The sequence below is a fragment of the Rhipicephalus microplus genome, chromosome 2, assembly GCF_043290135.1.
Source record: "Rhipicephalus microplus isolate Deutch F79 chromosome 2, USDA_Rmic, whole genome shotgun sequence".
In the NCBI taxonomy this organism is placed as follows: Eukaryota; Metazoa; Arthropoda; class Arachnida; order Ixodida; family Ixodidae; genus Rhipicephalus; species Rhipicephalus microplus.
In genome coordinates, this window is record NC_134701.1 from 64,586,622 (window position 1) to 64,607,548 (window position 20,927).

Consider the following 20,927-nt stretch of genomic DNA (forward strand, 5'->3'; position numbering starts at 1 on the left):
GCGCACCAGACAGTGCCTACTCGGGACGCTGTCCTTCTTTGCTTCGCAGCCGTATTTGGAAGACCGAGAAAAGTTTTTGTGTGGGTTTTTGCACGAGAGTCGCGGCCTCGAGCTGATTGAGAATGATCAAGAATGTTTCACGAAGGCTGTAATCTCCTCAAGTGAAAGAAAGAAAATTTGGTAGATCCCACGTACTGTGGGAATCAATTATATGCGATGCACGAATGAGGAAGGTCTATATGTCACTTTTGTTGTTTTTGTCGTTTTGTTGATTTTGCCGTACATAACTTCCATCTCATGATTATCATATGTTTGGACGTGCTTCGTCATCTATTCACGTCACATGATGCCAAATTTGGTATATGTCGAGCTAGCGAAACGGCCGCGAGCTCGCTATGAGCGTAGCGTGAAGTCATGTTTTACATGACAAACATATAATGATTATCATGTTTGGGTGTGTAATTTTCCTTTGTCGTCTATTCACGTCACCTACCAAATTCGGTGCATGTGCAGCTAGCAAACGACCGCGAGCACGCTATGAGCGTAGCATGTAATCATGTTTCACATGACATGCATGTCATGATTATCATGTTTGCTCCAATCATGTACCTTCGTCAACCATTCACGTTCCGTAATACCAAATTTGGTATATGTGACCCTAGAGGAGCGACTGCGAGCGCACCATGAGCGAGGCGTGTAGTCTTGACTAGTCATAACATGAAAATCATGACATGCATGTCATGATTTTCACGTTAGGGTTTGTCACCTATGTTCGCCATGCATTCATGCAATACCATGCCAGTTTTGCGAAATGTCTTGTGAACCAAACTACTGCAAGAAAAGCAAGACCATGAAATAAATGTAAATCAAAACATTCATGGCATACATGCCATGATTTTGATGTTCTGATTAATCAGTTATGCTCGTCATGCAGTCATGTTATGTCATACCAATCTTGGTATCGACACCATTGTAGAGATGGCCACGAGTGCTAAGAGTCGTAGATAGATAGATAGATAGATAGATAGATAGATAGATAGATAGATAGATAGATAGATAGATAGATAGATAGATAGATAGACAGACAGACAGACAGACAGACAGACAGACAGACAGACAGACAGACAGACAGACAGACAGACAGACAGACAGACAGACAGACAGACAGACAGACGGACGGACAGACGGACGGACAGACAGACGGACACGCTGAAAGTCGGTGAAGTTCGCTAAGAAATGCTCCGCATTTAAAGGAAAAGAGAAGAAAAAAAAAGCACGGACGTTTTGTCGTAGCCAACAGACCGTAAGCCTGATCTCGAGTTGTGTTTGTGAGTCTAATTTTGCGGGAATCAGCTGGACCTTCATGATTCGCTTACCTATATATATAAAGATGAGAAAGCTAGAACCTTCGATCGTACGTGGAAACCACGTTGCGAAGGTTTTCATACCGGCTCTAGCAGGCAGATTATGGACGAGGACGAGCGCTCACACATGTCGGCCTTGCGCTTCCTTCCCGGTGTGTTTTTTTTTTTTTGCGGATGTTTACTAATACTCGTATATAGACGGGTAAGATGAACGAGCATGCATGGGCCAGTGGTGCAGTTCGTTGACACCTGTGCTCTGGTGCCTGCCCGCTGTCTGCAGTTGCAGTAGTAGTGTGTTTGAGCCCCACTGCTCCGTGAGGTTATCAGCCGCGCCATCGCGAGTGTATGGCTCGTTTGCAGCGAAGGTGAGCGGGGCGCGATATTTCTGTCTCCTCCGGATTGCCGCAGCCCAGTGCCTCCTCCAGACAGAGACGAGAATGGACTTTCTGCCGGCTGTTCAAAGATCGGGACCATTCTGTCTGCTGTTTTCGTTCCACGAAGCTGCAGCAGGACTTTTTTACTAGAGCCGGCTCCGCTTTTATACACGCCTGTTCGGGCCTGTGAATGGCGCCGTGCCGCCGCATCTCGGCGTATACCCTCTGCAGTCTGGTGGACGTCGATCTCCGCGGTGTGGGCGCGTCGCGCTCAGGTCGCGCGCCATATTTGGACAAGCGCGGCGGCGCGTTGGCGAGTGTGTATTCCGAATTCAAAAGGCAAGCCGTGCCGGAAATTTTCGCTCACGTCCAGTCCCGCTGTCCTTCTTCGGCGACGAGTGGGAAAGCTGAGAAGGTCGCGTATCGCTCGTTCTTTTTTGCGGGTTTTCTGTGTTTAAATTTGTTCATATCGGAAGCCACGTGACACCGCCGCCCATGCACCCGAAGCGTGGCCTTTTATTCCGCGGTTTTTCGCGTGGGTTTGCGTCTGCATAGGTGCTGGCGTACGCGTCTCAGTCTGCATCGGTTGTCCTTGACGTACTACGTGTGCAAGTGGGTGTCTGAATGAGTGGCGCGCTGCTGACCGGGTTGCCGTGTGTGCGTCCCGTGGAGAAGCTCGTTTTATTCCTGGCTTATTGAGCGGAGCAGGCGACACCAGTTGAGTTCTGCCGCGGCGTTCTTGTCGAGCAGTGTGTGCCTCGGAGACGCATCTCACTTGCTTGGTCGTCACAGGCTTTTTCTGAAGGTATGGCAGTATTCCTTTCAGTGATACTCAAGTTACATAATACTCAAGTTATACACACGCCACAATTTCTTCTAAGCCGCGTACGCCTTATTGGTGTTGGTGCCTGCTGAATTGTGGCGGAACTTTCTAATTCGGATAATTTGCTAAAAAAAAAAAACTCGTTGAGTAGTCACTATCTGTGGATATGTGTTATCCAACTCGCTCGTGCACTCTTTTGTCTTTCGTGCTTCGTTTTGAAAGTCATTGCTAGCCCTTGAAAAGGTGAACATGTGTCGTGATCGAATGCTTTTCAAGAATTGGTGAATGATATCACCGCGATCGTTATTTTTTCGTTTAATGCGTGCTTGTAGTTGTATTCCTTATGTGTGTTTCCTGCGTTATGCTATGGGCCTTTTACTGCACATCCTCTTCTTGTCGCAATCTCGGGCAGCGTCCTTCTCCCGACCATCACTGCATGCTGGATGAATGGTGCGCAAACTGCGTGCGCTGCCGTGATGATAGACGCACTTCACTGGAGGTAACGAGACCGCGAAAGAAGCCAGTGCGCCAAAACGACGAGTGCGGGGATATCCTCAGTAGTGGTATACGGGCCCCGCCGTCCAAGCTACGTCGTTATCCAGAGTAAAGTTAGCTTCAAGGCTTCTGTCTCATAGAGCTGCATATCGTGTTGGTCCCATCAGAACGGACCTCAGTGTTGAATGCTCGCAAGTCTCTGTGGCACAAGATGAACAGCATTGCTGTGGTGCATGTCTATGAGAAACGTATGGGGTGAATGGGGGAGGGGGGGAGGTTGAACGGAGAAAGGGTCCGACACACATCACTATCTGAAATACCGAGCTACTGTGAAGAAGTCGAGCACCCGGGTGTAACGCAGATGCGCTGCATGTGTGTGTTCAATCTGTGGGAGGTGTCGCCCTTCAAGGTTTCCGTGTGTCTCGGCTGCGTTCTTGCTCGAGGCGCGATGCCTCGACAAGCGCCTGTGACATCGTGGCCTCTCCATGCAGTTCTACCAAAGCGACGTTTAAATGCGCTCGCGGTTACTGCTGAATCGTTTCTCTTTGGTTTATTTTTGGTTTATCGTTCTACCCTGACACCCTCCATTCGCGAAGGCACCAGAGCGAGCAGCGTTATTTCGGATCCACGGTAGTATGGTTCGAGGCAGCGTGCCGATTCTCGACTCAGGGGATCGTGTGTCTTCCTGCTTGACGTCAGGGACGGGCTCCTTCAACGGTCGCTGTGTGTGTCGACGACAGAAACCCGAGTTTTGCTGGCGTGTCTTGTAGACATCTGTAACGTCGAGTAACTCTCTCTTGAAGTAATTGCCGCGTCGCTGCTTATCTGCAATATTTATCGCTTCATTGACAACTTTCTCGTGCTTTGCGCCACGTCTCCCTTCTTTGCTGACGTATGACGCACTGCTCAGCTAAGAGCAAGTTTCACCGACAGCTTTTCCTCTTAGGTATCTCTTTTCTAACGTGTGCAATTCTCGTGCATTCTCCTCGCACACTGCCCGTCCTCGAGGTTGTGTTGGCAAATTTAACTGACGCTGTGTTCGTTTAGTACATTCAGTCGCGTATTTTGGCCCCCGTGTTTTGCAGGCCGATGTGGGCGAGGCGGCTGGCGCACCAGAAGGCGTTGGCGCTGACCCCTTTTTATGTGTTCCAGAGTAGTCTCCCAAAAGTAGAGTGAGGCCACCTCCTGAAAGTTTTAAGACGTGTTGAACGGCGAACCGATTAGGGAGATTGAGGCCGAATATAGGCCAGGTGGGAAATGACTCGTAGATACCCGCGCCACGTGCGATCACACCTGGGCCTATAGCGGGCGACCCGAAGACCTTTAATTCCTTTTGGGATTTTTGGCGCTCCCGCATTTCATCGCGGTTTTCTCGGTGCGCGTTTTGAATCTTCGTCTCTGAACTTTTCTTCGTTCGCTGGACTACTTTTTGTTTTTCGTAGATCGGTTGAAGGTCGGCGTGCGTATCGCGCCCTGCTCAATTTGAAACCTGTCTCCGGTGAATCAGCAGCTTTAGATTGCGTATGCGTAGTTCTGACGAGGCTGAGGACGAGACCGCAGGCTAGATTGTCGCCACTTTAACGAGAGGGGAAAACCGAGATGTGGGAATCGCGCTACTGGAACTACGAGGGAAAAAAAAATTCCTGCGTTGGAATTTCACATCAGGAGAACCGGCAACTGCGGGGAAGTGATTTCTCGCGCTCTTCAGTGGAATTCTGCGTCTAAATTTAGGCAACGACCCGTGAACCTTCACGCACTCGCGTTATCCTTTGATATTACGCGGAGTTGTGAAAACTTTAGCGCTTTTCAAGACCGTAATGTACTATTTTCCACTACCCTCAAACATAGCTCTTCGTTGCCCAATCGACCCTCACCGAAACGTTGCTGTAGTGTCCCAATAGGTGCCCGAATATTCTTCAACTTTATAGCGCAATAAGAGCGAAAAGCTGTATCAGTTTCATTGTATCAGAACGGCTACTCTTGGCGTGCCGTGATGCTTTGCGCAAGCCATTGAGGGTGAGAACGAAAAAAGGCACCGTTTCACCGTAATGTCACGATGGACATCCTGGCAGGTCAAATCTTTGACGTGGCTTGCTCAGCGAATGAAAGCGGGAACTTCTGCCAACAATGTCGACGTGCCTCTGACATTCGCTCTGAGCGGTGCTCAGAAACGTGTCATTCCCCTTGCGACACATCCGCCCTTCTATATAGGCGTCTGCTGCATCCTGCACTGCAGTGCAAAACTGCCCATCTCCGTGCGACCAGCAGCTGTAGGTATGAAATATGGGAACGCAATGATTTATCCCCATTCCGTGCATTTACTGGATGCTATTGGGCGTATTTATTTGCGAGCCGCATTCCGATAGAGACGGAATACGAACGCGTGCGCGGACTTCTAGAAAGCGTGTCACGCTGCACCACTTCAATGTTGATTGATTGATATATGGTGTTTAACGTCCCAAAACCACCATATGATTGAGAGACGCCGTAGTGGATGGCTCCGGAAATTCGGACCACCTGGGGTTCTTTAACGTGCACCCAGATCTGAGCACACGGGCCTCCTTTATTTCCGCCTCCATCGGAAATGCAGCCGCGCCGCAGCCGGGATTTCAACCCGCGACCTGCGGGTCAGCAGCCGAGTACCTTAGCCACTAGACCACCGCGGCGGGGCACCACTTCAATGTCCAGCGTTAGTGGTTTACTGCAACGCTGTTTCTGGTTCGCAATGCCTAGTCAGGTGTTTCGAGAACGACATGCCATAATAACACTTATAACATTGAGGATTGAAAAAAAAATGCGTTTGGAGAAACACTTATTAGAACGGAGCATGCCTATAGTGTGCACTTGACGCACGTGAGTGATATTTTTATAAAAAGAATTAAACGCGCATCGTTGAATCGCAGCAGCGTCTCTTCTTATTAACGTCGGTGGTCACTTGTACCAACCTTTACAGCATTGACTGTCGAAGACCACACACGCTGTGGAATTTCGAGACGCCGCTTTTGGCTCGCTTCTCCATGGAATAGTAGTATACCATGTAAGAAGTAAATGAGGAAGAGAGGGGTATCGAGGTTGCGCCTTTAGAGGAGTAACTAACCTGCCACACCCATTGCACTATTTCGGGAGTAAAATCGAAGAAGTAATTGAAGGAGCAACAGGCATTTTGCGAAAAAAAAAAATGGGTCAGGTATTGATTGACTCAACCAGCCTTTCGAAGTGCGTCCAGGCATTTGATTAGATGTGCATTTGATGTGCTAGCATCACATCCAGAGATAAAGTTCTGAAAATTCGCAGCAAACGCGCGATTCGAGCTCACGTCCACTCAGCTAGCATGCGCGTACACTAAGCACTACATACCACAGCGCGCTACGGCACCGTCTGAAAGCAAGCATACTTGTGTAGGCACTGATTGATCGTTTGCACACGGCGCCAACATTCCTGTAGTTGCCCCAAAGAACGGGTGCTTTACTCCACAAGGAGGAAAGTGCCCCTCCTTGCCGTCCCGTGCGCAATCTTCTGCGCACATTTTCTCTCTCAAAGGAGCAAAAAGCCCCCCAGAAAACTTAGAAGTGACTTTTTGAAAGAGGAAAAGGAAGTCAATGGAGGGCACCTCCACAGTTCTGCGCAGGGGATGGGGTAAGGAGGGATTAAAAAAGGATAGGGAGGAATTAAATATATGGAGATAGGAGAGAGGAGCAGGAAGAGAGAAAGGTGCAGGGACAGCTACATACGGAAGTAAGGAGAAGATAAGAAAAATGGACATGGTCGCAGAAGTCCGAGGACGGGGCACCACTCAGGGAGAGGTCATGCCGGCGTCAGGAGATGGCGTATAGGGCGAGTTCATTCGGCCAGAGCTGCGCTGTCGTCGGAGATCGCGGGCACACAACTGGTCGCCACGAAATCTGGCCCCCGAAAACTTTTTGGAGTGTAGTAGTAGTACTAGCAGTAATAGTATTGTTTATTGTTAAAGTGACCCTAATTCTGCAGCCCAATATGGAGCACGGCGCAGCGTCAGGGAACAGGAAGCAGGAAACGGAAGAAGAATGATGGTAGAAAGATAAAAGGATGACTGCTGTGGGTCGACGTAATCCTCCGTGGCGCACAGAAAATGCGCGTCTCTTCCAGACGTGTCTCGCGAAGGAAGGGTGGTACGTGAAGTCAGTCGCACGAATGTGTGCCACATTTGTTCATTGACCAGTCTGGCGCCGCCGTATGTATTCTTGTGGCACTGCTATACGCGCATGAAAGCAAGCAGCGCCCTTCGTCGCGGGAGTACGGCGCTCGTACCGAACATTAGACGTGCCCTCAAGTTGAGTGTCGACATCCTATTGGGTTGACCTGGGAGAACTTTCCTATTTTACATTCACGGCTGGCGCCATCTTCGGTTGTTGCACGCATGATTTCTCAGTGAAGTCGCAAGTGGCCTAGGGCATCCTGTGTTATTTATGATCCCTTATTGTAAGTAGCTGTACCGGTTTATTTAGTTGCTGTAGGCTCGAAATGGCATCGCTAAAAACCCAAGACTTAAGCGCACCCTTAGAATACAAGAGTGCACAGTTTCATCATCATAGTTTTCGTCGCAAGGCCATAGGGCGCCACTAAACCGCCGCGCTTTCGTCTTTCACCTGATGCCATTGTTCCGCTCTTTGGCCTTCACAGTGACCATATATAGGCTCATGGCGTGACACTTCGTGCATTTAAAACGGCGCTGATCTTGGACGTCCGTCGCGAACAAAGAACGCGTGCTTATACTCTAGTTTCGAAACGTCGCTGTGGTTGAGAAGCTGATCCATCGTGTGCATGTGCGATTCCCTGCTGTGGCGCGGCGGCATTTTCTAGGGTGGCGACTCGCAGGAACCTTCTTGGGCATATAAATCTAGGATAACGTTAGCAAAACACCGGGTGGTCAGAATTAATCCGCATCATCACGACGCGCCTCGTGGTTTTGGTCTCTCAGAAATTGCACAATTTTGTTCTCTCAAACCGCCCGTTTTCGACGTATTGGCTGGGTGCAGACTATCTTATTAGAGAGGCTTTATCTTACAAGGACGTCATGTCCGTTCTGCGCAGGTATGTGCAGAAATATAGACGTACGCAAGATGGTTTAGTGTGCGCAGCAGCTGAAACAAGCCCATCAGGTCACTTCCATATAATAATAATAATAATAATAATAATAATAATAATAATAATAATAATAATAATAATAATAATAATAATAATAATAATAATAATAATAATAATCGGAGAAAGACAGCGAGATGTCATAGGCGCTTGGCAATCGTTTTCTTGTGCGGCGTTCACTTGAGCACCAACCAATTCGCTCAACAACATGTCGCTCTGTGTAGGCACCTTGACAATACTTTCTGCATACAGTGGGCTGTTTGCCCTTGCAAAATATCCGCCTCTGCAATTGTCAGATTTCGAAACAGGAAACCAGCAGGTCACACAGTGTAACCACGCAGGCGATACGGCATTCATTCTACTGTTTCCACGAACACTTCATTGTCTCGACAAGGTGCCCTCGCTTCGACACGCCGATATCGCGTTCTACTCTCGGTCACCTATAGCACTCCGTGGAGAGAGAGAAATGAAAACAAAACACGCTTATCAGCGCTCGGTCTCTCGGCAGTGGCGCATTCCTTGCGTGCATGGTGCATAACTTGGCGGCGTGTGCGCGCGGAGGCCCGTCCGTCATCGAGTTCCAAGAGCCGCGGTGGGGTTTCGGGTGCCGCTTATTTATTTGCATACCTGTCTCCTTCTCTTCAAGGCCAGGCCGGATGCGCGCGCCGTCTGCGTGCCTGCGTGCGCAGTCGGAGGAGGCTGTTGAGGTCGTCGGCCTCAAGCAGTGTACCGAGTCGCAACAACTGTCACTGGCGTTTGCAGACTGCTATGCGTGTGAAACGAGAATTACTCGCACCAGCCTCGGTGGTCCGGTCGTTACGGTGCTTCACTGGTTACCCGGCAAAGTCGCTTCCGTGCACATTGATTGAGGTGCATGTTAGGGAACAGAATAGAAATTTGGGCTTGTTAGATATGCATGGTGTAAGTTTGTATTATACGCGTGACGAAACACAAAAGAACACAGGGCAAGTGCTTTCTCGCAACCAAAACATTTATTAAAAAGAGGAGATGGTCAATATCAATGCATGCGTGTCAAGGCAAAAACTACAACCGTGACAACTCGAGAAGAGCCTGCCTTCTGTTTTTTTTCTTTCCTACTGTTCTCGAGTTGTACTTTTTTGCCTTCACACGCATGCGTACATATTGAGTGCCTGCTTACACATTCTTCTCTTTCCAATAAATCTTCTAGTTGCGAGAAACCGCTTGTCCTGTGTTCCATTGTGTTTCTTCGTGCGCTTATTACACAGCCCTATACCATGCACGTTAAGAAAACCCTGATGATCGAAATCGCGCAGCCTTCCACCACCACGGCCTTCCTCATCATCTTGTGCTTTTGAAAGGTAAACCCCGGAGCGCTCAAGTTGTTTGATTTCTTTTGTTTCACTCCATCGTTTCAGTGTTCCCTGGTATGTCTCCGTCTATAGTTATTTCCAGTTATTCTTTGGTTCTACTGTCATTAATTTAGAGGGACACTAACAATTTTTCACCTATTATAGTGAAGTACAATTTCGCAATCCACCAGTACACCACTCTTACCGTGAAACGACGTTTGGTAAGCGAGAAGACTTGCGAAAAGAAAATGCGCGTGGAGACGCCACCTTCACATTCTCGCACCAAGCACCATGACGTCATACATTTTGATGGTGTCCGGTATATATAGTCCAACGTAGCCTCTGGTCGATTGTCACCGGTGGATGCCGTAGACCTAGCATATAAAGTTTCAGAGAAGTTGATCCAACCAATGTGGCGAAAATACTAAAAATACATTTTGAGAATTTTGACGGCAAGTGCGGGGATCTTGGCGCGAAATTTAAAAATGAAACTTCAACCCTCGTTTTCTCCACTAACAATAAATTTACGATTGTGTAATAAATTTACGTTTACGAAGCGTATAACGTTCTCATAGTACTGTGTACTTGATTGGCCTGGCTGGTGCTGCATAGTCGACGAAGAATAAAAGAGCGCAAAAGACGGGACGAGATTGGAGTACGCATACACGGCGCTGGACTAACAAAACAGCCTAAGGTTTATTTCAAAACAAGTGCAGTATACAGGACGCAAGTATCTGCGCAGAAACCACGAAACATGAGCAGAAATGCGCATATTTTCGATAAAAGCCGTACGGCAAACGTCATCAAGAAATATCACATAAGTGGAACCCAGATATCTACCCAGAGGTGGCGGGATCAAATCCTGTCCGTGGCGGCTGCACTTTCGATGGAGGTGGAAATGCTGTAGCCCGTGTGCTCAGATTTAGGTGCACGTTAATAAAAAAAAAAACTCCAGGTGGCCGAAATTTCTGGAGCCTTCCACTACGGCGCCTCTCATATTCATATGGTGGTTTTGGGACGTTAAACCCCACATACCAATCGAATAAATGGGTAGAGAGTACACTGATCTGTGCTCGTTTGTTTCTGGGCACTCATCTAGAAATTTTTTTTTCTGCAAAGATGCGGTGCACGGATTCTTTGACATGACATATTGCAAAACTGGCATGGTATGGCATGACTCCATGACGAACATAAGTGGTAGGCCCTGTATCGTGGAAATCATGACATGCATGTCATGTAAGTCATGACTATACATACCACGCTCATGATGTGCTCGTGGCCGTTTCGCCATCTTCAAATATACAAAATTTACGTGACGTAAATGGACGATGAACACAAATGCCAGGCGCAAACATGATAATCATGACATAGTGGAATATGGCATAATTCATGTCCGCGTCGTAACTTTGTCCGGATTTTAAAGTGACATATCAACCTTCCTCATTCGTGCTTCACATATCATCGTCTCCCACTGTATGTACGTGGGAAATGCCATTTTTCTTGTGCACCAAGGTACATTTCTGCTTCCGTATGTGGTTTCTGCGCAAATATTTGTGTCCTATTTCTTGTAGTTGTTTTGAAATAAAGTTATAGATTGTTAGTTCAGCTCCGCGCATGTGTCCTTGTATCCTGTCTTTTACGCTGTTTTATTTGTCGTCTCATGGTGAATTTTGTCGATCCAAACCAACTCGTTGTTGCTGTTCAGACTCCCTTTAAGGAAAAGTCAGCCTTTTTGCCTTTTGTAATAGTTTGCGCTGCGTTAAACCCCAGAGGCGCACGCACGCACGCACGCACACACACACACACACACACACACACACACACACACACACACGCACACGCACACGCGCGCACACGCACGCACGCGCGCACACACACGCGCGCACACACACACACACACACACACACACACACACACACACACACACACACACACACACACACACACAATTCAGTCTCTCAGTCTCCCTAAATACGACGTAGCATAACTCCTCCGTACTGCAGGAACAAAGAAAGCCAGATAGGCTCGTGCAGAGTTCGCAAAAAAACCTCGTCTTTCGTGTCTCTTAAATGTGGTATGATTGCAAAAGGATGTCTATAAATAGTGGAGTACAGGTCTAGATTGTGAGTTCGTTTGGCATGACTTTACAGCGAGAGCTGTATTTGGCTTGGAGAAACGAAAGATTATGGACCTTCTTCCCGAAGGGAACCCTGATGGGATGCGAAGCAGCAGCGGTGGGCACGGCGTTGACCCGGCCGAAACGGGCGTCAACGCGGGTGCTGGAAGAACAGTTAAGCCCGGGGAGTTCCGGCGGGCGAGGCGGGTAACGGTTACCGTGTGCGTGACGCTCATCGTCGGAACCTTGCCTGACGTCAGCGACTCCTTGCAAGTGGCGCAGACCGAGAAGTTGGACAGGTCCGCGCCAAACTCGCGTCGAATCACTTCGGTCGCCGCCTCCAGCTGCGTGCGGTTGTGGACGGAACCGACGTTGGACTTTGACTTCGGCTGCAACGTGTGCCACCGCCTGTAGTTCGAGAACAACCATTGTGATTAACGCATTGTGAAACGCGCTTAACCGCTAATTACACTATCCATTACGTGAGTCGTGAGAGACACTATGTGCGGCATGTAAAATAAAACACTGTGGTAAACTCAAGCCAGACGTGTGTCTAACCTCATTAAAAATTACGAAAATGTAACCAAAAATTATAAAAGGCTTCAATGCCACGTCGGGTTGAAATCACTGCTGAACACCGGGGCCACACGTGTCATCTTTCACTGGGTAACCATTAGTATGGAGTGCTTTTTTATGTCATCCGTTTACGTTCTCCTGCATTCAATAATGCCTGTACAATTAAACTAAAACCAATTAGCGTTTTTTATGGTATCGTTGGCCCGTGATCCGTTGGCTTCATATATGATTTCATCTAGCAAAAGCGGTTTTCTTATTCAGTAGCTGAAGTATTTTTTCTTTGCAGCCACGGGTGTGGTATCCCACACCCGTGGCTGCAAATCATTTATCACGTGTGACACCTATAGGAGTCGTACGTGATAAATGGCGGCACGATTTTCATGCGTCATACTATTCGTACACGACGACCGGTTCTGAAAGTGCGGAGGCTCCTCTGGCGCAGTGTCGACTCCGCGCCCGTTCACGTCATCTCTCGGTCTTCGCGGCTGTGCGCGCTCTTTTCGCGTTCATCAAACACCGCCCGTATGCACTCTATTTACAAAGCTTCGCGTGGTACGCCGCTGACGGGTGTGTGTATATACGTGTTTTAGCTGCTGTCGAGTCGTCTTGAGCTCTTCAACTGATGTTCTTCAAAGCGGTCTGCCAACGCTCGAATGGAAAACTCGGTGTGTTTTGGGAACGTTGCGTATGTCCCCCAGGAGTGCAGTGTTTCCTCGCAATTCCTCGTCGAAAAGTAAACAGCGCATGTGCCGGGGGATGCCGTTCGCGCCGTGTCTTCGTCGCCAATGTTTGTATTGGACAGCGTCTGCCCTGCTGTGCGCTCACCCGGTCGCAGAAGCGCGTTCTAAAAGACGCGACGTTTGCGGAGCAGCTGGGCTGCGTGCGCTGCTTTCCTTCGCGGTATGTGCAGTGGTGACGGCGACATTCGCGGCTGGTATTCGTCGACATTACAATCAGTACCCGACCGCGCAACAGCACATGCCCTCGCCACTTGCTATGAGACGTGCGTACTGATACGCAACTATAGGAAATGTGTAATCGCCCGAAATGCTTAACTACATCTGACTGGTGGTGTACGTTACCTCATTTTTTTTTCTCGCTCTGCGGAAGTTAAAGATACATGAAAGGGTAAATGGGATGACAGTACTGATGCCAATAATGAGAGCAGAGAATTTTACCAAGGCGGCACAAGTGTGATCGGATGTTAACATGTTTGTGATCATATATAGTCGGCGTGGTGTTCTCGTTCAGAGGGGTGCGAACGCTCATTGCAGCACCAGCCTCTCCTATAAGTCAATGTATGGAACATACTTTCTGCACCCCCCACCGCTCTCATGTGACTTGGCGGCGCTCCCGTCGCCGCTTTGTGCATCCCTATGTTTGCGATGGCATAAGAGTCAACGTTTCGCTGTCCAACCTTGCTGTCTCACGACAAGCATGAATATACGCGATCAAACACTCGCAGCAACGCGAGGCGCATGTGTTGCACAAGGAGAGGTCAGTAGCCACTCAACACATTGCGATGGCATGCCAACATATTTACGTGACCCGAGGCCGAAAGCCTTGTTCTCAAAAATAAAAAAAGAAGTAAAAGAGACCGTGTGGTCAATCGCAATACTTAAAAGGAAAAAAAAACATGCCAAAAAGAAAAAAAAGCGAATAAATTAAGAAATGTGGATGCATAAAAGAATGGTCTTAGAAAGAACAACCCACAATTCAGAAGTGGGGTTAATTTGGAACAAGTTGGAAACTTCCAGACCTGCTCTGTTTATTGTGTTCTCTCTCCAAACGCCGGGAGTCCCGTTGGAGCAGCGCTGGCAGAAAAGAAAAAGCGGGGGCGCGATAGCGGCAGCACCACGAATAATGAAAGCATCGATAGTCGAAAGGGATCACTAGCATGGTAGATTTGGTTGGCTGTGGGCCATGTGGAACCTCGAAGCTGCATTTACAGGGAACGCAAATGCACGCGACACCTGCGACGCCTTCACGAATCAGGCGAACAGAGGCGATATCCATTCGTGGATGATTGGCGAACATCCCCTGTATCGACTGCAGATCGAAGGAATGCTGCCGGAAGGTCATTGGCAATGCTTACGTAGACGGGCCGTGCCTCTGTCTTTCGCGAATGCTCCAGACGCGCTTGTCCGATGGCACACTGGGGGTGCGCGACGGCCGTGCGATTATATGGGTGGTATTTGTTTCCGCAACGGCTGTGGCAATCTGCCCTGCCGAAGGGTCGTTCATACGCCGCGTGGTGGCAGCTGCCGACGCATTCTATCCGTCTTCTTAGATTAGTTTTTGATGACATGGTCGTCTTCTAGAATTCACGAAAAAAAATGAAAAAAAGGACGGAAGCGATTCGTGGAGGCCGATGTTACGTTCGTCTTCCGCGTTTCGGTGCGTGTCCGAAGCCACTGGCCGTGCAGATCGAATTTGACACGGATGCTCTTTGAAAAAGAAGCCCCTCCGTTTGAACTCGTTCTTTCGTGCGGTGTTGCTTTGAGAGTACACGTGAGGTGTCAATGGGACTACACTATATAAGCGAGATGCCGTTCTTAACTGAAAGCCGCTACTGCTACTGCAAAACATGGCTTTTTTCTGGCTTTTTTTTTCATGTCCGACCAGTGTGGGGACGCCCATGGACCCGCCGTGTTGTCCAGTGTTGTTTGTTAGCCACTGAGAGACGGCATCAAGACAACCACCAATGTAGAGTCAAGAGGTTGTAGGCGTTCAGATTGTCAGGACTGTTCCCAAACACTTCCGTTCGGCATTTTTTTGTATTATCATGCATGGAGTGTCTGAACGCAACATAAAGGCAGCGCAAGAGTGGCGTCGACATGTTGCGCGAATGTAACGTCATTTTACTGGAGACCGTTTTGCGAGAGGCTTTGTGCGACGCGTAGCCGTGGTTTTATTTTATATACAGGGTATACCCCGGAAGGCAATCAACGGGATGGTATTGCATAGGGTGAGAATATAACGCCGCTTTTTCACAGAGCAGTATTCGTGTAGGTGCGTTAATTGTTTCGGCCTTGCCACTGGAGTACATCGGAGCCGCTCATTGAGAGTGAGCAGGCCACCCAGCGGCGCAACGCGTGAGGGGTGCAGCCGGAGCGACGACGCGGGGCTCTCGCTGCTGCTGGTCTTGGCGTGCATGCTCGCGCATCGGAACGAGTAGGCGTTGCGCGTGGCTGGGCGAGGCGCGGCTGTGGTGCCTGCACATTCCTCCTTCCGTCCCTCCCAACATTTCACTGCGTACGGGGTGATACGTGAGCGGTGAATTCAATTTCACAGCGTCGTGGTTGCCCAGACCATACAGACCGGGGTGGTCCGCTTCTATTGTGTTTCCACTCCCGACTTCGAGCGACCCGGTATCATTCTTTTTTCCCACTTTTATTTTTCTTTTCTGCCCACTAGTGCACTTTCATGTCTCGGTTGTTCGCTCGGATATATGTGTGACTGTGTTTTGCTGAGGAAAGGCCCTCAGTTCACTTAAAAAGCATGGGTCGCCTGGAACCAACGCTCATCGATTGAGCGGCAGATCTAGCGCTGTCTGGCTGGTGTTTCGGATGAATGAGCTTTCGCTGTTCTCTTCGCAGCCTGCTGCATGCAGTGGGTTCACGTTTCCTCCTTCAATCGAATACTGTGATGTAAGGCCTCATGCGCGCATAGCCACATTCTGTTGCAAGAACTTCATGGCCGTTAGCACTGTCTCATATGGCGGCAGCCAGGAGAGGCGGGACACTAATGGCAAGTTGCAATTTAAACCAGAGCGAGATGTTACTGGTTTAAGCAAGGGTCGGCAACCTGTGGCTCGCGGGCCAAACACGGCACGACGTCACGTTCTTGTCTCCGAGTCACTTCCTCTCTGAGGGAGACATCGCGCTTTTGTAGACCTCAAAGGTGGTTTTGGCTTCTTACGTATGTTAGTTCATTGCGGTGCTTTCATATGCGTACTGTAAAGTAAACGCCACTTTTGTGCTTATATTCCAGATTAAAAAAAAAAGAGAAACATTGTCAGTAGTGCAAATTTTGTCTCTTTGCCTGTGACCCCCCCCCCCCTCCTTCACGTTAGCCGTACCGTCCCCGCCGGTCGACTTCATGCAAACGGGCCCTTCGCCTAAAAAGGTTGTGACCTGTGCTTTAGAATTTCTGAAACATGGGTATTAACCACAGTAATGTTTTAACAATCGAGAATATAAACAAAGGTTGGGGACCACAGTGGATCACAACTGGGACATTCTGGTACCACCCTGATGACGTAATGGGCCCTCAGTGCTAATAATCAGTACTAAAGCTGGTTATAACAAAAAAAATTACGAGATTCCACGTGCAGAGGGAATCGATGATATACGAAGCACGAATGAGAACGGTTGATATGTCACTCTAAAATCATCACAGCGTTACAAGGCGGGCGTCAATTATACCTTATATGACTTCCAGGTCATGAGCGTCATGTTTGTGCCTGGCATTTGTTACGTGCGTGGCATTTACGTTACGTAATACCAAATTTTCATTTACCGTCGTCGTCCGTTCACGCCACGTGATATCAAATTTGGTATATCTGGAGCCAGTGAAAAACCGCGAACGCACTACGAGCGTAATATGTAGTCATGTTTTACATGACACGCATGTCATGGTTATTATGATTGGACGTGTCATATACATTCTTCCTCCGTTCGCGTCACATAATACAAAATTTGGTATATGTGGAGCTGGCGAAGCAGCCGCGGACCCATCATCAGCTGGCTTGTAGTGATGTTCTTAGTTTACTCGCATCTTGTGATTATTATGTCCGCACCACTCATATACCTTCGTTGTCCATTCACGTCACGTTATACAAAATTTGGTGTATGTGAAGCTAACGAAACGACCGCGAGCGCATCATGAGCATGGGATGTAGTCATGGCTTACATGACATGCATGTCATGATTTTGACATTAGGGTCTGTCACTTATGTTCGCCATGCAGTCATGCCATACTATACTAGTCTTGCAATATGTCATTTGAACGAAGCTATCGCAAGAGCAGCAAGATCATGTAAATCATGAAATTCATAACATACATATAATCATTTCCATACAATGGCTAGTCACTTAAGCTCATCATACAGTCATGTTATGCCGTACCAATTTTGGTATGATATCATCATCGAAATGTCCAAGAGAGTTAAAACTAGTAGGCAGCTTGATAGACAGATAGATAAGACAGACAGATCGTGGAAGTTCTCGAAGAAATGCATCGCATAAAAAAAAAGAAACTCGTTGCGCATTACTAGACGGAATAAAATGCATTTTGTGCATGTCTATTCGATTCGTGCAAAAAAAAAAAAAAAAAAAACTCGATGGTTTCTTTGAGAACGACGCGGAGGACTGCCGGGCAGTAGAAGGATCATGTGTGGAGCTTCAGCGCAATGTGTTTGTCTCTATTTCGCGTGGTATGTTTACCTTTCGCGTGTAATCTTATGGTACTCGAAGATTGAAATAGGACAATATAAGAACAGCGTCTTTAGTTTGGGTCATATCGGCGTAATTTCGGCTCGAACGCGTAGATAAGAACCAACACTATCTTTAGAGACCAGATTCGTCGCGACGTGAACTGGTTATCGCCATCGATCGCGTATATCAGTCCTTACATGAAAGATTTTGTCGTGTTCGAATTTGTGCGTATTGTGTGCTTAAAGTGATGTTTCTTTGCAGATGACAGACGTTATTGCCGGTGACGTGGTGTGTAAACAGGCAGGCTTTGGGGGATAACGTACAAATGCTGTCTATATATCCAAGAAACTACCAGATGAAGTATGCCTGGTTTCCTTGGTATATTAGCACTTAAAGCAGTACCCGATATAGAATGTGCCACAGCCGCCGGATATCCAGCAGCCGTGTTATAGCTTAGCAATTGACCAGCCGGGCGTACATCAACGGAATGCGTGGGCGAATAAACGCGCTTGCAAACCGTAGGCAAGACGTGGTGTGTGGCATTCAGCGCGGCGTTCTCGCGCTCTTCTGCAGTGCAATGCGCGGTACACGCGGTATAAAGTAACAACCGTGATGCACCCCAGCGAGATCGCGCGCTGTGGCAGCTTCGTTTGCGCAGGCCTCGACATGGATGCGCACGAAGGCGTGTCGCGCTGTCGGATTGATCCGGGCCTTTGAGGGGGACTGCAACACCCCAAGGCTGATACACATCTCGCACGGTCGTCGCCCACACTGGGGGTGTTCTTTACATATCGTACGAGGGGTTGGCTTTGCTGCATAACTCACTTAAAAAGCGGCGTTTCAGTGGCTATACCTATGGACAACATAAAAGACCGAAAGGAGGAATTTACGTTGCGTAAGTGCTAACGTGCAATTCGGATTTTGAAGGTGGCCTGAGAAGGCTGAGCAAAGGCAGAAAATCTGTGTGAGGTGCGTGGACCATCCGTATATGTTAAAAGATATGTAGGAGCCACGCACGCATGTAAAAAGGAAAATACATTCGAAAGAAAAGAATACGCTAATTGCGAATATGTTTTAAAATCGACTCGCAGAATGGGTACACAGTGTAGGCTATTATACGCAAGAAGAGCAACTAGACAAAAGACACGTGCTTCAGTCGTTTGAATTCCGCGTGCTCGGCCGCGGCGGGGAAGAACTGTAAAAGCTGTAGTACAGATACCCAGAAGACTAGACGCGGTCTCTAGATGTTTCGGTTTCTAGGTTTCTACATGAAGTGAAAAAGGTTGTGAAAAGACGAGGGAGGACTCTCTCTCGGCGACTGTGGACAGTATGCAGCCAGTCTCGCTGCGTACGGCTCTTGCGTCACCGCGCGGGTCCCCCGACGCCGCTCTGATGCAACGCGCGTGTCGCTGGGAGCACATGCACAAAGAAATAAGGCATGGAGGAAATGAAGCCACTCTCCAGCGCCACTTTGTTGCTGTGGCTTCTTGAGTGGCGTGTCTCTCTCCCTCTTCTCGTGTCTGGGGCGCTTATCGCGTCAAGGCCTCTGTTTCGATCGCTGTGGTGGATTTGCTTGACTACGAGAGTGGGTTTCTCGGGCAACTAGGCTATATATATATATATATATATATATATATATATATATATATATGTGTGTGTATGTGTGTGTGTGTGTGTGTGTGTGTGTGTGTGTGTGCGTGTGTGTGTTTATATATATATAAATATGTCTTGCAGCATCCGGCGAATTACCGCGGGCGTCGCTGCCGTTATTGCCGGCGCGCGCCGTTCTTCTCATTTCCCTTCGCATTTTCTTTTTCTGTCGCCGGTAGAGCGTCTGCCTGTCTCGGGCTATCCCTCTCCACGCCCGAATGTACGGGGGTGTCTGAGTCACGGTGTAATAAGCACACATCTCTCCCGCCGTTTCGCTTGCCCGCGCTGACTCCCGCGATAGCCGCCCACCGCTGTACATACACGCACACTCTAGCTCTCTCGTATGCTAGACTTATTGTATATATGCTGGGGAGAATATACAGTAACTCTATCGTATGCCACGAGGTCACGCCACCTGTTAGTGAGCCTCTCTTATAAATGACACCGTTTCGAAACAAGATTTATGGCCTGCGTGAGTAAGGGCGATTTCTCGGGGCAACTAGCCCGTAGATGTGACACCATGAGGCGATCAGAGGCGCGATACTGCGTGTGCGCCCTGTGACCTTGTACTGTTTGAAACTGACTGCGCACATTAGGCGTTGATTATCGCTCCAGATGAGATAAAAGGCCGAAATTAGCCAACGCAATCCTTGTGCACTGTTGACGCGCACGTCGTTTCTCGTGTACTTCTTCAAAGCGCTCGCGCGAATTGGTCCACGCTTGTAGTGCGGTGCTCATTAAAGAGTGTGTTCAGTTGACTGCAAGTGTTCTGTTTGAAGCCAATCGCTGCATGTGCCTATAATTATGATGTTGGAATATCTGCTTTCACATTGTTGTCTCTCGGTCGGAATTGATGTTGGTCCTGCTTGACTGCTGTAGAAATTTAAGCTTTTCTGTTTAGTGAGATGGAATATAAGTGAAGCTAATATGCCGGCACCCGACAGAGTTTGTTAATAGCAAGAGTATAGTTCAAGAGAGAAAAAGACCCTACATACCAGTGAGATAATATTTATTTTATTTATTTATTTGTTGATGTTGTAAATATCTACAATATACGATAGTTACACAGGATAACAGAAAATAATGATAATAAATAGTAATCATAATGAACCTATGGTAATTAAAAAGCACACAAAAAACTAACGCAAGCTCTATTCATCGCAGTTACGTAAAAAACTTTGTAAAGGAAAAAAAAAACAAAAAAAGAGACAGGCAAGCACATGTAATATAAAATGGATAACAACTTTTACCATGTTTCATATACAGATGAGAATGGCTATGGCTGACTTTGCAAGCTATAGCCATTCACTGCAGTGTCACCTAAGAATTATTAACCAATTCGGACTACCTGTAATTTTTTTTTTCATGCACAGCTAGCCTTTATGAGGCAATTTCGTCCAGCAATCGTCTGGCCCTGCGGAATATCTTAAATCACCGAAAAATAACTTACCGTCCATTTCGCTCTTTCTTCCTTGCACACATATACATGCGTTCAATCATTGAATGAGATTTAGTGCCAGACATGTCCCATAGCTGTCAGTATATATACTTGATAAACTTTGTAGTATAGTAAATGCAGACAGTTTTCTTTCATGGTCAGGACAATCGAATCAGCGTGTATAGAGTTGGAAATAATGA

The 20,927-nt window shown here is 48.0% G+C and overlaps 1 protein-coding gene across 6 annotated transcripts in view; it reads left to right on the plus strand.

Annotated features, from left to right (window-relative positions):
• Positions 1-20,927, plus strand: part of LOC119170865 (heat shock protein beta-6) — a 171,684-nt gene that overhangs the window by 99,638 nt on the left and 51,119 nt on the right. For 2 of the 6 annotated variants that reach the window (XM_075886518.1, XM_037422146.2), the window contains exon 1: positions 2,405-2,543. The exons of the other annotated variants lie outside the window; for them this stretch is intronic. The gene's annotated coding sequence lies outside the window, so the exon portion shown is untranslated. Of the gene's footprint in view, positions 1-2,404; positions 2,544-20,927 lie in introns of those variants that run through there. 6 annotated transcript variants of the gene reach the window in all.